Source organism: Bos mutus, chromosome 11 (genome assembly GCF_027580195.1).
Source record: "Bos mutus isolate GX-2022 chromosome 11, NWIPB_WYAK_1.1, whole genome shotgun sequence".
Lineage (NCBI taxonomy): Eukaryota > Metazoa > Chordata > Mammalia > Artiodactyla > Bovidae > Bos > Bos mutus.
Genome location: NC_091627.1, coordinates 43,634,332 through 43,648,122, shown reverse-complemented (window position 1 = coordinate 43,648,122; position 13,791 = coordinate 43,634,332). Strand labels below are relative to the sequence as shown.

The 13,791-nt window shown below is 40.4% G+C and overlaps 1 protein-coding gene across 2 annotated transcripts in view; it reads right to left on the bottom strand.

The window, feature by feature from the left end:
- Nucleotides 1-12,008, bottom strand: part of SERTAD2 (SERTA domain containing 2) — a 116,079-nt gene extending 104,071 nt beyond the window's left edge. Inside the window, exon 1 of one of the 2 annotated variants that reach the window (XM_070379369.1) lies at nucleotides 11,241-12,008. The gene's annotated coding sequence lies outside the window, so the exon portion shown is untranslated. The remainder of the gene's footprint in view (nucleotides 1-11,240) is intronic. The other variant, XM_070379372.1, reaches the window with a different exon arrangement.
- Nucleotides 12,009-13,791: the final 1,783 nt, after the last annotated feature.

Genomic DNA, 13,791 nt, shown 5'->3' with positions numbered 1-13,791 from the left:
CTTCTGAATACCATAACATACGGCTGTGAACCAGCCTGAGGAAGGAGCCAAAACAGAAGCAGGAGCCAGCAAGGAGTCCAGCTGGGAGCTGAGCGTAGCTAAGAACCAGAGCTCAGAACTGACCAACCCTGGAGCCTGCCTTGCCTGTGGATTTGTTGTAAAACAGTGAATTTCCTGATGATTCTAACAAGCTTGGGAGTAGTTTCTGAAAGCATCCTAACTGATACATGAATTTAACTTCTCCAAGGTCACCTGCAGTAAGAGGCAGAGCGAGAATGAGCCAAGGTCATTCTGGCCCAAAATGGGGCTTCTTCCACTAAACCACACTGTGGCTGAACTTTCATAAATGTTTTTTCTCATGATAAGATCAAATGATGTTAGATCCAAAAAAGGATCTTACCGCAAACATACATTAAAAAGGCATTTACTTTATGGAAATGTTTGAAGTAGTGACCTTACTTGCACATATCTTTGGCAAAAATTCTCAGATTTTCATATTCTGCAGAACTTCTCACTCCATTTGCATTTAATTTTTAGTAGAATGTGAATTTATACACATTTAATAAATGAAATTGAGCTCTTGAAAAGCATTCTGCTGCTACTGCTGCAGCTCAATCGCTTCAGTTGTGTCCGACTCTGTGAGACCCCATAGATGGCAGCCCACCAGGCTCCCCCGTCCCTGGGATTCTCCAGGCAAGAACACTGGAGTGGGTTGCCATTTCCTTCTCCAATGCATGAAAGTGAAAACTGAAAGCAAAGTCGCTCAGTCGTGTCTGACACTGTGCGACCCCATAGACGGCAGCCCACCAGGCTCCTCCATCCATGGGATTTTCCAGGTAAGAGTACTAGAGTGGTGTGCCATTGCCTTCTCCGTGAAGAGCATTCTGAGTTATTATTAATTTTCCTAGGTGTGATAATGGTACTGTGGTTAAGTAGGAAAAATGTCCTTATTCTCAGGAGATGCATACTGAAATATTTAATGGTAAAAGAGTCAGGATGTCTAAAATTTAATTTCACCTGGTACAAAAAAGTATACACATAAAGAAAGGGAGACAAACAGTCATAAAACTAATATAGCAAAAGATTAAGAATTACTGAATCTGGGTGGAGGAAATATGGGTCTTTTATTGAATTACTCTTTCAAGATTTATACATGGCTTAAAAGTTTTACAATAGAAAGTTTGGGTGTGGGGGAATATGGTGTGGGAAACAGCGCTGCAGAACACAGTGTGGCTGTACACTGGAGTAAGTTAAGGATTTTCAAAAATACTGAAACCAGGGCCCCACCCTGGATTGTGGCCTGGGGAAGGGTGATTGTAATGCGGCCCTCTTATATGGTAGAAAGAGCCTGGGCTTGAAAGTCACAACTCATTAATACCCTGACAGTCCCAATCCCAGAAAAACAATTCTGAATTTTTTTCTAGAATGTTTTTTATCCTAAAAAAGTTGCTGTTTTAAAGTTAACATATTAATTCCAACAACAAAGAAACTTCTCTAGAAACATACATTGAGTGAGAGAAGGAAAATTAAATTAAAATTAGACCACGACTTTAACAGATCTATATGACTCAGTTCAGTCACTCAGTCGTGTCTGACTCAACCCCATGGATTGCAGCACACCAGGCTTCTCTGTCCATTGCCAACTCCTGGAGCTTGCTCAAACTCATGTCCATCGAGTCAGTGATGCCATGCAACCATCTTATCCTCTGTCATCCCCTTCTCCTCCTGCCTTCAATATTTCCCAGCATCAGGGTCCTAAGCTGTGCTCAAGACCAGGAGGGCAAGAAGAATACAGTAGACTTGGTTATTCCCTAAACAAATCTATTCAGAGTCTACGGTCCAACATGCCAAAATTTGACTTACAAAAATGCAATTTTATAAAAGGAACAATATTTAAGAAGAAGTATTAAGCCACTTAACCTCTCAAAAAAAAAAAAAAGTCTTACTAAAATCATGCTCTTTATTCCACGCCAAGGATGAGTCATCATCTTGTTAAACTATAAGGAAAGGAGAATTCCTTGAAAAATACACAACTCCAATTCTCCAAATTCAAATTTGTGCAAATGACTTAAAGATACTCCAGTGAGCATTACATAGAGTAAAAAGCTCTCTAAGGTCCTATATCTAAATTTCAGCTGGCACATGAGTCTCCGTGGTTCCATTTGTCTTTCTTAAACTATACGTGTCTTGGGTATGGGATAGAAGTAAACAAACAGTAGATAAAATTTTAAAAGAAATAAAAAATAAATGACCAACTTTAAAAATATAATCTTACAGTAGAGATTTTTATCTTGAAAACATACCTTACAACATAGGTTGTTTTTTAAGTTTCATTGATATGCAATAAATACATATATTTAAAATGTATAATTCGATAAGTCATGACATAGGTATATACCCTTGAAACCACTAGCAATCAGGATAATGAACATAACTATCCCAAGTGGCCTTTAAGTCAAATAGATACATGATGGTTCTAGCACAGATGCAGTTTTTAGGAAAAGAAACTCTTGATAGAATTGTTATTTAAAAAAAAAAAGAAGAGTCCACACAAGTGTCCAGATATTTTCATCAACAGATAAAATAAACATTAAAGCTTTAGATTCTTTCCCCTAACTTAAAGAGATAAGCACATATTGTATTATTCTAGCTTAGATTTAGGTCCAAATAAACAAATATACTCAAAAAACAAAGAAAATCTTGGTATCTTCAAATGTGCAGGAAAATGAAAACAAAAGCCATAGTAACAAGGCATTATATTTGAGAATTTAAACATATACACATCCGGATTTCAGCTGACTGCAAAGCAAAACAATTTAGAAAGATTACACCTACATATTACAGCAATATACAGACTTTCTAATTTTGGCATATTAGGCCCAGGACACGCCCATCTCCCAGGCAGGACTGGTCTGGGCAAAACTGAGGGAAAATGAGTGAGTCTTTGGTAACTGTCAAAAACTTCCCTCTCTACTTCTTTTCTCCTCTTTCAGTGTTTCTTCCATTTTTCAGGGAACACTCCTTGTGTACAGAACCCTCACTGATGTACCAGCCCTCCCAAAGCTATGGAAAAATTTTTGTTCTCAAGAATCCAAACCACATCCATTATGTGTCCATACACAGATCTCCCTCAACTTACAAGAGGGTTACATTCTGATGAGACACATGTAAACTGAAAATACTCTAGGTTGAAAATATATTAAAACAAACTACCAACTACCACAGCTTAGCTAAACCTACTTTAAACATGCTGAGAACACTTCCACTGGCCTACAACTGGGCAAAAACACTTAACACAAAACCTATTTTCTAATTAAGTATTAAATATCTCATGTAATTTGTTGAATACTGTACTGAAAGTGAAAAACAGACTGGCTGTGTGGTACAGAATGGTTGTAAGTACCCTGGTTACTTACCTCATGACTATCATCACAAGAGCATCGTTTAGCATACCATTGGTCCAGAAAACCTGTCAAAACTCAAAACTCCAGTTTCTACAGAATGTGTAGAACTTTCACACCTCTGTAAAGTCAAATCACTGGAAGCTGAACCCCGGTAATTTGGCTCAGCTGTATTCTATTTCTGGGTGCAGTTTCTGCCTCCCATGGGGATAGCTAACAAATGTAATGAATGCCTAGGACGCGTGCTCCATTTCCTTTCCGTCCTCCCTGAGCAGCTAGCTGCAGTGGCCAGAAAAGGGACTGTTCTACCCTTAGGTGTCTAATGCACAAAGAAGGCCCTCTTTGCCAAACTTAAAAGGAAGGATGAAAAAAAAAGGAAGGATGGATTCCCATGAAGGCTGTCCAGGATTTCCAGGAGGCAAGTCCATCTGACCTAGCTTACTGTAGTGGCCTCTCCCAGACTTCCCATCAAGTTAGATGGTGTATTGTTCAACACAAGAGACCATCTTCATGTGGGGATCTTTTCTCTCCCATCTGGACCGTGAACACCATTATGGACAGGTGCCATGTCTATCAGTCTCTGATTAGGGCTTTCCAAGTGGCTCCGTGGTAAAGAATTCACCTGCCAATGGAGGAGATGAGTGTTTGATCCCTGGGTCAGGAAGATCCCCTGGAGAAGGAAATAGCCACCTACTCCAGTATTATTGCCTGGGAAATCCCATGTACAGAAGAGCCTGGTGGGCTACAGTCCATGGGATTGTAGAATCGGATACGATTTAGCTACTAAACAGTAGCAGCAGCAGCAACCCCCACGCACTTGGGACAAGTGTTATCTATAAACAAAAATAAAATAATTAATAAAAGTCATTATCTCAGATTAGTGCTGCTGCTGCTGCTGCTGCTAAGTAGCTTCAGTCGTGTCTGACTCTGTGCGACCCCACAGACAGCAGCCCACCAGGCTCCTCCAACCCTGAGATTCTCCAGGCAAGAACACTGGAGTGGGTTGCCATTTCCTTCTCCAATGCATGAAAGTGAAAAGTGAAAGTGAAGTCGCTCAGTCATGTCCGACTCTTTGTGACCCCATGGACTGCAGCCTACCAGGCTCCTCCGCCCATAGGATTTTCCAGGCAAGAGTATTGCAGTAGGGTGCCATTGCCTTCTTCGAGATTAGTGCTAGTTATACTGTAAAAACACATGTATCTATTTTAATATTTGAGGTGAAACGTACCCTAAGGGTTTTACTTGTTTAGGAAATTATATAGTTTTTATAATAATGGAAACAAAAGATTAGTTCTTTACATACACTAGACAAAGGAAATTTAAGATTTTCCTGTAAACTGTGCAGTACAGCTATGAGGACTACATTTCCATTGTGCAATTTTCAGTGTTACACATTTTTTTCAGGCTCTGTCACAAAGAAAACAAAGCAAAGGGAGAAAACAACTTCAAAGGTGTAAAGAAAAGCTAGGAGAAATTTCAGACCACGTCCACTGTAAGGTGTCCTGGGGTTCATAAACGAGGATAATTTCATGATTTCTGGTGGAAACATCGGCAACATTATGCTTTTAATGTTTCATCTCAAACTCAAATAAAAATGGTCAACTCGAATGCAGTTGTTTCAGGATTCACTTTTAGACTTTCACACTAAGTCAAAAGGCATAAAATCCATATGAAGAAATCTTAACATTTTTGTAGACCACTATTATACAATGTGGAGCTGTGACTACTCAAAGTAGTAGACAACTAGCTCTAAATATATATCAAAATAGTTTAGAATGTAATTTCTACAAGGACAATAATATTTGTTCATTTTCTTCACTGCTGTAATGTATTGCCTCGTAAAAGTAGCTGGCACATAATAAATGCTCAATAAATCTGTTGAATGAAATGAACAGAAGTCAGGAATGGGATACCGGTGTACAAAAAAAAAAAAGACCAAACTTCCTCTAAGAGGCATAGATTTTACAAAGGATAATTTCTGGAAAGTCTCATTTCACCAACTCCAAAATGCAGTTTATCTAATCACATATTTGAATTGTTTAAATAAAAGTATAATGGAGCATTTGTTTTGTAAATCAAAAGGGGGATTCATTTCATTTAATCAAATAGAAAGGTCTTCTACCACTAATGTCTGAATAATGTGAAGTATTTTAAGAAACTACTAAACATTCTCTCCAAGTCAATGGATTTGGGTCCTTAGAAAATCTTTTTACTCAAAGGATTTTTATGTAAATTTTTTTATTTAAAAATACATATTTATTTTCATACTCCTTGATTTTCTCAGTAAAAAGAAGTCTTAAAAATCAAAACAAAAGTTAACTCAAAGGGATACATTTCAGTTGAGTTGAAATTATTGGAACACAATAAAGCTGATGGTTACTTCATCAGGAACCATTAATCATTCAACAATGGCGAACCCTGGAAAACCTCAGTGGACAGAGTCTGGGGTTCTGTCTGGCTTGAACAGAGTTAAAAACAAAACAAAGGACCTGCTTTTCACGTCTCACGTGCTGTTCTCAGGCCTGCACGCCCCTTCAAATAGTCAGGTGGCCACAGTCACAGCTCAGACAGCCACCAGTGCTCATCAGGCGCTGGGTGCCAAGCAATGGATGCTTGAGATGTTTTAAGGTAATGTAGACATAAAAAATTCTGTGGGTATCTCTCCAAAAAAGAGATTAACAGAAAAGCAAGAAGTACTAAACACATCATTATTGTCCCTTTTTATCACCTCACATAAGTTAAAACTTGGTTTTAGGTTTACAAAATGGTTCCTTAAGTTTTGTGTAGATAAGATGATCAGAAAGTTCATCTTTTGAGATAGGGCAAAGCAAATTTTCTATATAGAAGGCCTTTGCCTCAGTCTCAGAAAAGCAGAATGAAATAGATGAAAACCCCTTTTCCATGCCTTAAACAGAGGCAAAGGCAAAAGAGAGCCAAAGAAAAAAACCTGCAGTAATCAAGGAAAAAGACCAGTGGAGAAGAAGGGCAAAATGAGAAAGACACAGCGTTAAAAGACAAATTCATGCAGTAATATTAAGAAAATTGAAAAACAGTGGTAGAACAAAACAAAGAAGGTTGTGAAAATCAGATAAAATTTAAAAGGTGGACTGTTTTGGCCATTTAGTAAGTTAAAAGCAAACATTCAATACTAAAGGATTGTACATAACATCACACAAAACTTTATAAACAACAGTGCGGACTATACATTCAGAAGTAGCAAAGAAATCTGATCAGTCTGAGTTTTCATCAACTGAATGTTCAGCAATAAGGACAAAAGGATAATATACTTTTAAAAGTTGCTTTCTTCTTAGCAACCTTGCATTTGAGGATCACTGTTCACCATACTTAATATTTAGTTGGAACAAAAGAAATATTTCTTTGTATGTCCCACCTGTTTTAATAAAGTCTTACTCTGAATAAACCAGAATTTCATTTCTACTTTAAAAAGTGATATAATACCATTAGGTTGTGACAACTCTTCTGTTAATAACCATAGAGAGGAAAAGCTGAATTCAAAGAAACTGATATAATGTGCTAACTCTAGGCTTTCTATTTTTAAAGACTCAGAACTCACTTTTTGGGACAAGATGTTAAAAAAAAAAAGAACTAGTTTCTTAAAATACAGCCTTTCCATACGTGTCTTCACTCACCTTCCTAAATAAAAGATTATATGGAATAAATGAAATCCTCTAAGCTACTATATTCTGACACATGCACATTTCATTGTACTCAAGGTACAAAATGAGCGTCAGGAGGGGGTCCTATACATGCAAGTTTTACAATCTTTAATAAAATGTATTATCTTCTAGACACATAAAGTTTGATCTTAGAACATCAACATGTGCTACAACCCAGGATACACCAAAACTTAATGTTAGCATTTAAAATCCCTTTCAAAGTTCCTCGCCTCTTTAGGTACCTTATTCATTCTTCTTAACATACCAATAAGAAGTCTCCATAAATACAAAGTTAAAAGGAAAAAATGGGCTTAAGACAAAAGATCTAAAGTCACAATTTTTTAATAATGACAAAACAAATGTTCATTTCTAAATGTGAATGTTTACTTTGTATTTGCTTGCACTTTGTCATTCTCCAGTGCTTTTAAAAAGCACTTACAAATTACCCCTACAATGTCCCCTGTGAGTGAGGGCCAGGCAACTGCCTTCTCTCTTCACACTGAAAGAACTGGGAGAGTCTTGGAGGTTAAGTGTAATGCTCAAGGTCACGTGCCAGTTGGTAACATGGCTCAGTCTAGACCTCCATGGACTTTAATTCTAAGTGTATGGCAACACATAACACAAAAATAATTTTCTTCTCCTTTTGATCACTGACAAGAGTATATTGTTATCCATTTTCCTAATACTAAAAGACACGGATAGGCCCTAAAGGTTATTTTTATTCCTCTTTCCCTCTTCTTTCCAGACAATTCTTCATCAGAAACTTTGTTTTTTTAAAAGCTGAGGACACCCTATATATCTGTAAAATACCAAAAGTACTCAACTGTCCTCACCAAAAAATGTTAAATAAAAGAAAAAGATGTGAGCTATAGAAATCATGTTGAAATCTGTCAAGCAAAAAATTAGACCTTCCATCCTGTAGAATATATGCTTCAGTGTAGTTTCTAAGTGCCTATAAATTAATTGTTTAAAGTTTCATTTTAGATTAACTGCTTTCAAAGTATATGAACAAAAAAGGCAAGTTTTTAAAATTAATTGTTTTAGCCAATGAAAATGGAATATATTCAACTAAAATGGATTAACTGATTATTTGGTTAAACAAAGGATTATGTATATAAAATTACCCACATTGTGCTAGATAGTTCACCCATTTGAAATGTTTTAACAATGCTATGAACACTGTAACACTTCTGAGTAGATGAGCATTCAGATTTTGTTATCGAGGACATCTCTTTCATGAAAGACATTTCTTGCATTTTATACTTTCAGAGGGCACAGTAATTAGTGGTTTTACTGACAAGTAAAGCAGAATGAGTCTATAAATGAAGCAGGTGGTGCAGGCCCCATCAATTTTGCTTATTGAAAAAATATGTATTACCCAGTTGTATAATGCTAATTAAGTGTGTAATGAAGTTTAAAGTGTTTTATTTACTGATTACATATACCTTCTTTATGATTCCTGTTATACTATTTACTACAACTATTTGAAAAGCTAATTATTTATTAAGTCTGCTCAAGAGAAAGAATTTCACTCTTGAATGAAAAAAGAAATAAAGCTTAGGTCCTTAAGGAAATTATGCTATTTTATTTCCACAGTGTTGGTTTGATAAGTTCACTTTTATTATTATTAATTCTGAAGCCAATAATAACATCACATCATCATTAAGGACATTCAAAATCTAATTTGTATAATCTATACTAATTATAATAACATCCAATGTAGTGAAAGGAAGTTTGGGAATCAGAAAGTTTTTCAATTAAAAAAGAGACCATGTTAGGTATTAAGATGAGATATTTGGTAAGTACTTTTCAGAATATTTTAAGTTTAATCTTCAAAATAAAAATTATTTTCCTAATAAAACATTATAATTCCATTTCTATTTACAAAAATAGTAATTGAAAACATAAAAATTCAACTCAACAACACAAATAATAGTATTCTCCATAATATCACTTACAATGTCGTTTAACTACGAGAACAAGATTGTTTAATCCATTCCACAACATTTATCAAGACTGTTATGTACCAGGCACAATGCTAGGCACCTGAGATTAAATCATGAATGAAATACTACTCTTATTCTCAAAGAGCTTTGTGTTTAGTAGAGGAGAAAATCACATGTAACAGCAAATGCGTGATATGTATCATTATAATAGAGGTATCCATACTCTGTTGTGCAAGTTAAAATCAAAAAGTAATCAGCTCAACTCATCCAATAACTAAATTTCATAAAAACTCATATAAACTTTACTTAAAAGTGTAAATCCGCCAGTAATAATTCTTTATCTTTACAAAAAGCATACTTCTAAAAAATACAGTCACTCACATTTCTAGATGTACTAGGAACAGAGCAAAGAATTAAACTTGAAAATAAGCACTAAACACTGGTCTAAACTCATTCTGACCTCATGATAACCCTATGAAGAAAATTTTGCTATTAATCCCCACTTTATAGATGGGGAATCTGAGGTTGATTTGGCCAAGATCACAAAGATAGCACGAGGAAATACTGAGACTTGAACTTACAGAGACTGGTTATGGAGGTCCCCTTCTTAACCACTAGACCAGACACCCTCTCAGGGGGTGGTGATGATGATGATGGAGGTAGGGCAGCTAACACCAAGTGCTCCGTGACCTGTGCCCTCTCACTTACCCTTAAGGCAACCCTTAGAGGGGAAAGTCATCCCTCCCATTTACAGGAGAAAACCCTCACAGGCCAGGTTTGAACTTGCCTAAGGTCAGTCAGCCATCCTGTGACTGTGGCTAGATTCAAACTCAGGCAGCATGGCTCCCCTGTGTTATAAGGCCTCTGAATGATTTCAGTCTTAAACACTCATGAAAAAGGCCACATGATGAAATGTATTAAACAATTCAGAAAGGCTTTGTATAAGTCTTCCTGAAACACTCTGCCAGGTTTGGGGGCTTATGACAAGCATTTCCTTATGACAGCATTTACATTTGAGTCAACTTTACTACTTTGGGCTGATCATAAACACATTGCTCCTCTTTAAAAAGAAATTTTTCTGTAGAAACTTGGCAGACTTCAGTACAGGAACAGTCTATTCTTTACAATTAAATTTAGCAACAACTTATTCTGGTTAGTCTGAAAGAAAAGGAGAGAATGAACTACTAAGAGGCCTTTCGTGTACTTTAATATTTCAAAAGATGTTTGGTTTGGCCTAATTTGAATCTTGTGGACAAGTAGACCAGAACTTGATTCAAAAAGAATAAGTACCATTTTAAACAGGCTGAATTCTCAAACGTAACCTCAGAAGGCGATTCACAGTAAGTATTTCTCATAATTCTTATTTTTACCTCAAATTAAATACTAAAGATGCATAGGGCAAGTCTTATAAAGCATATATACGGCCACGCATGTGTACTTTTGAACAGCCTGCAACCAAGAAACCAAATTAAAATTTTGCTCAAGAGCAATCTAGTATACAAAAAAGGGCTATCAAAAGATAAAAAAATCCCTATTTGTCTTTTAACACACCCCACTGTGCCCAGTGACCAGGAAATAAAAAATTCTGTGTTGTAATTTCTGGCCAGAATAGAGGTGAGCTAAAGATGAAGTGTCAAACTGGATTTCCATCTTACCTCGTTTTCCTCCAACAGGTTCAAAGACTTTGTAATCTTTACATTAATATTGAATTATCTTTTCTTTTTTTTCCAAAAGAGAACCTACGAAACTATTTAAAAATAAAAACAGCAAGACATGCCACTAGGCAACCTGTCTTCTCGTGGTCTATCTCATTCAAATCAGACGTACCTTTTGCTTTGCCTTTACTGAATAAAAGTTTAACTCTGATTTGGAAGACAACGTACCCATTATTAGCCGTCTGACACTTTTTGCAGGTCATAGAGTCTATCAGTTCAATTCGCTGATTATGACCGCTCACTAAGAAAGCTTGCCATTACCGCTCATTTTATAAGCGTTGGCAATACCTAGAAATACAGCAAGGCTGGTGAATAAGGAGTCGAGGGGCGGGGGAAGAGGGAGCGAGGGAGGAAGGCAGTCGCCACCTCAAATCCACGCCGGACCGGGAACCTCCAGTCCACAGCGCGATCCCTTGCCCTCCCCAAAGTGGACCCGCTACATTTGCCCAGACCCTCCCTCCGCCCCAACACCCACCCCCGCTAACCCAACACAGCACTCACCCTTCAGCGAAGTCTGCACCCGGTCCAGCTCCGAGACGGGTCGGGGTGGCAGCGAGGGAGGGGACGTCTGGGCTGTGGGCGGGGGGTGTCGGTGCGTCACTAGAGTGCAGGACGGTGAGTTCGAGGGGTGGGAGTGGAGCGGAGCCGGGAAACCAAGTCACTGCCGAAAAGGGACGAGGAGCAACGAGGGGATGGAGGAGAAAGCCCCTTCCCTAAAATAAGCCCACCGGCCCCTGCGACCCCCCTGCCCCAGGAAGGGAAAATAAAATCCGGGGAAATAAAAAGACTGACAAATAAACCTCTAAAACGATGAGAAGCAAGGATCAGACTTTAATTTAAAGGGGGGAGACTGAGCGAGGTCTGGAGGGGTGACAGAAGTGGCTCTAGGTCTATCCCATGCCTTTGCAGTCCCCAAGCGGAGGAGGAGGCTGGCTGAGGGGAAGTTGCAGCGGCTCCCGAGGAGGAGGCGGAGGAGGCGGAGGAGGAGGTTACACCGTAACAAGTACAGACAGACAGCCATGGATCAGAGGGGCGCTGCGAGCAGGGGCGGCCGCGGCGGGGCGAGCGGCCGCGGCAGCAGCACCGCCTGCTCGGCTAGCTCAAGACATTTAATTGGATTGATGGGTTGTGCAGTGACTCACAGACTTTACAGAGTCGTAAAGCAGTCCCCGCCCAGCTGGACAGGGGAGATGCGGTGGGGACGGCTAGGGAAAGGGGGCTGTGAAAGAGCCGGGAGGGGAGGAGGAGAGTGAGAGGGCGAGGCGTTATGGGGGGCGGGGAGCGAAGCGGAATCACTCAATGCCGAAGCCCGCCGCTCCGACGGGCGTGGGGGTCGGCCAATGACGGTGCGGCTCGATAGGCGGCAGGCTTCGCCCCTGGCCCAATGAGTCTTCTAAGGACACTGCCGCTAACCGGGCGGGGGGAAGTGGAGTGGGGGGTGGGGAGTGGTGGGTGGACGTTGAAGTAGGGAGGGAGCGGTGGAGAGAAAGATGAGGCACCGGAGACCGGCGGAGTCACTCAGCTCTCCTCGCTCCAGAAGTGCGCCTTCTGCCAATCCGAGGGCCGCATGGGGGTGATGGACGCAAGCGTGTGCCCAATGAGGAAGAGAAGGTGCCGCTCCGAGCCACAGGGGAAGGAGTGGGCGGGCCAAGGTCCTCCCCTCCCTCCGGCACCCGGGTCCTCCCTCCCGCCCTGTTCAGGTCAGTCACGCAAATAACAGTGTGAGGGATGGGGCCGTGCGGCGGGGGGGTGGGGCGGCGGAGGGCCGCGCTATAGAAGGCGTGACAGCGATAGGGACTGGCTGTGCTGCCGACTCCGCACCTACCGGAGGAGGCGATGAAGAAGGCTGGCTCCTTACTCAGCCTTCAGGCTGCTGCTCTTGCTGCTCAGCCTCTGCCCGGCGGTGCCTGGGAGCCCCTGCGGCCAAACCCCACTCCCGAGTGGCAGACAGATGTGGAGTAAATCGGATCAAAACTTTGCCTCCCGTCGGTGCTGTGCCCACTCTAGCAGACAGCTCCGTGTGACGTTCTGTGGGGCTGTGCTCCGGGAGCCGAGGGAGCTGGACGCCAAGACCGGAGGCATTTCCCTCCTTGCTTCCCTGTGTTCTGGGGAAGTCAGAGTAGGGTGTGGACAGGTTGAAACACCTCCTGAATACATAACATTTCTTTATTGGGTTTCTGGAAAAGGTACTTAACCTGACGTGAGTGAAGCTGTGTGGGTTTTGTGCTTGTAAATACCAGCTTCCTCCAGCCCTTGCTCCCGCATGCATTACTCTTTTTCTCCCACTTCTCTGCCCACTCTCCTCACCTTGGACCCTGACACCTTGTACTCACTACTAGATCTCGCTGCTCATTCCCCGGAGCTACGGCTTTTTCTCAGTTTCTTGCCTACTGTCTAGGAATCATTGTACACACCTTAACACTGCACGCACTTGTACTTGAAAGTAACTGGGATCACTAATGAACCTGAACAGAGGTGCCGGCAAAAGAAATACACTGGCAAAAATCCACCTTCTTAACCACAAGGGACATTACTGCAGGTTATTGAAATTTATGACATTTGCTTCCTTTAAAAAACCAAGGAAAGACAAATCACGTATCACATCCCTAGAAAAAAAGATTTTCCAGTCCACTTAGAATACTCAGTATCCATTTTCTTTAGACAAGTCAACTGGAGAGACCCAGGATTGACTTGTGGTCTTGAAGGGAGCAAGATCATTTTTTCCCCATGATTATCAGAGTAAAACCTACAGTGGTCTGGAATTCAGAGGAGAGGTAGTAAGTCAACAATAAGCCTTAAGGCTTACCCTAGTCATACGGAGGCTTTCCTTGATTACTGTTGTTTTAAGATAGGGACCCTTCCCATAAACTGTAATTGTGACACTCAGCCTGACACCTCTTGCCTCTTCTCTTTCTGATTTTAGCCTTATTCCATGATGTCAGCCTGCATCCTGAGTCCACCTAAGAAAATGAACCAACTTACACACTTCCTATAGTGCCCAGATTGTGTATGCATTGCCCCTCATTGTGTTGAAACTTCTTTGCAGTTTGGC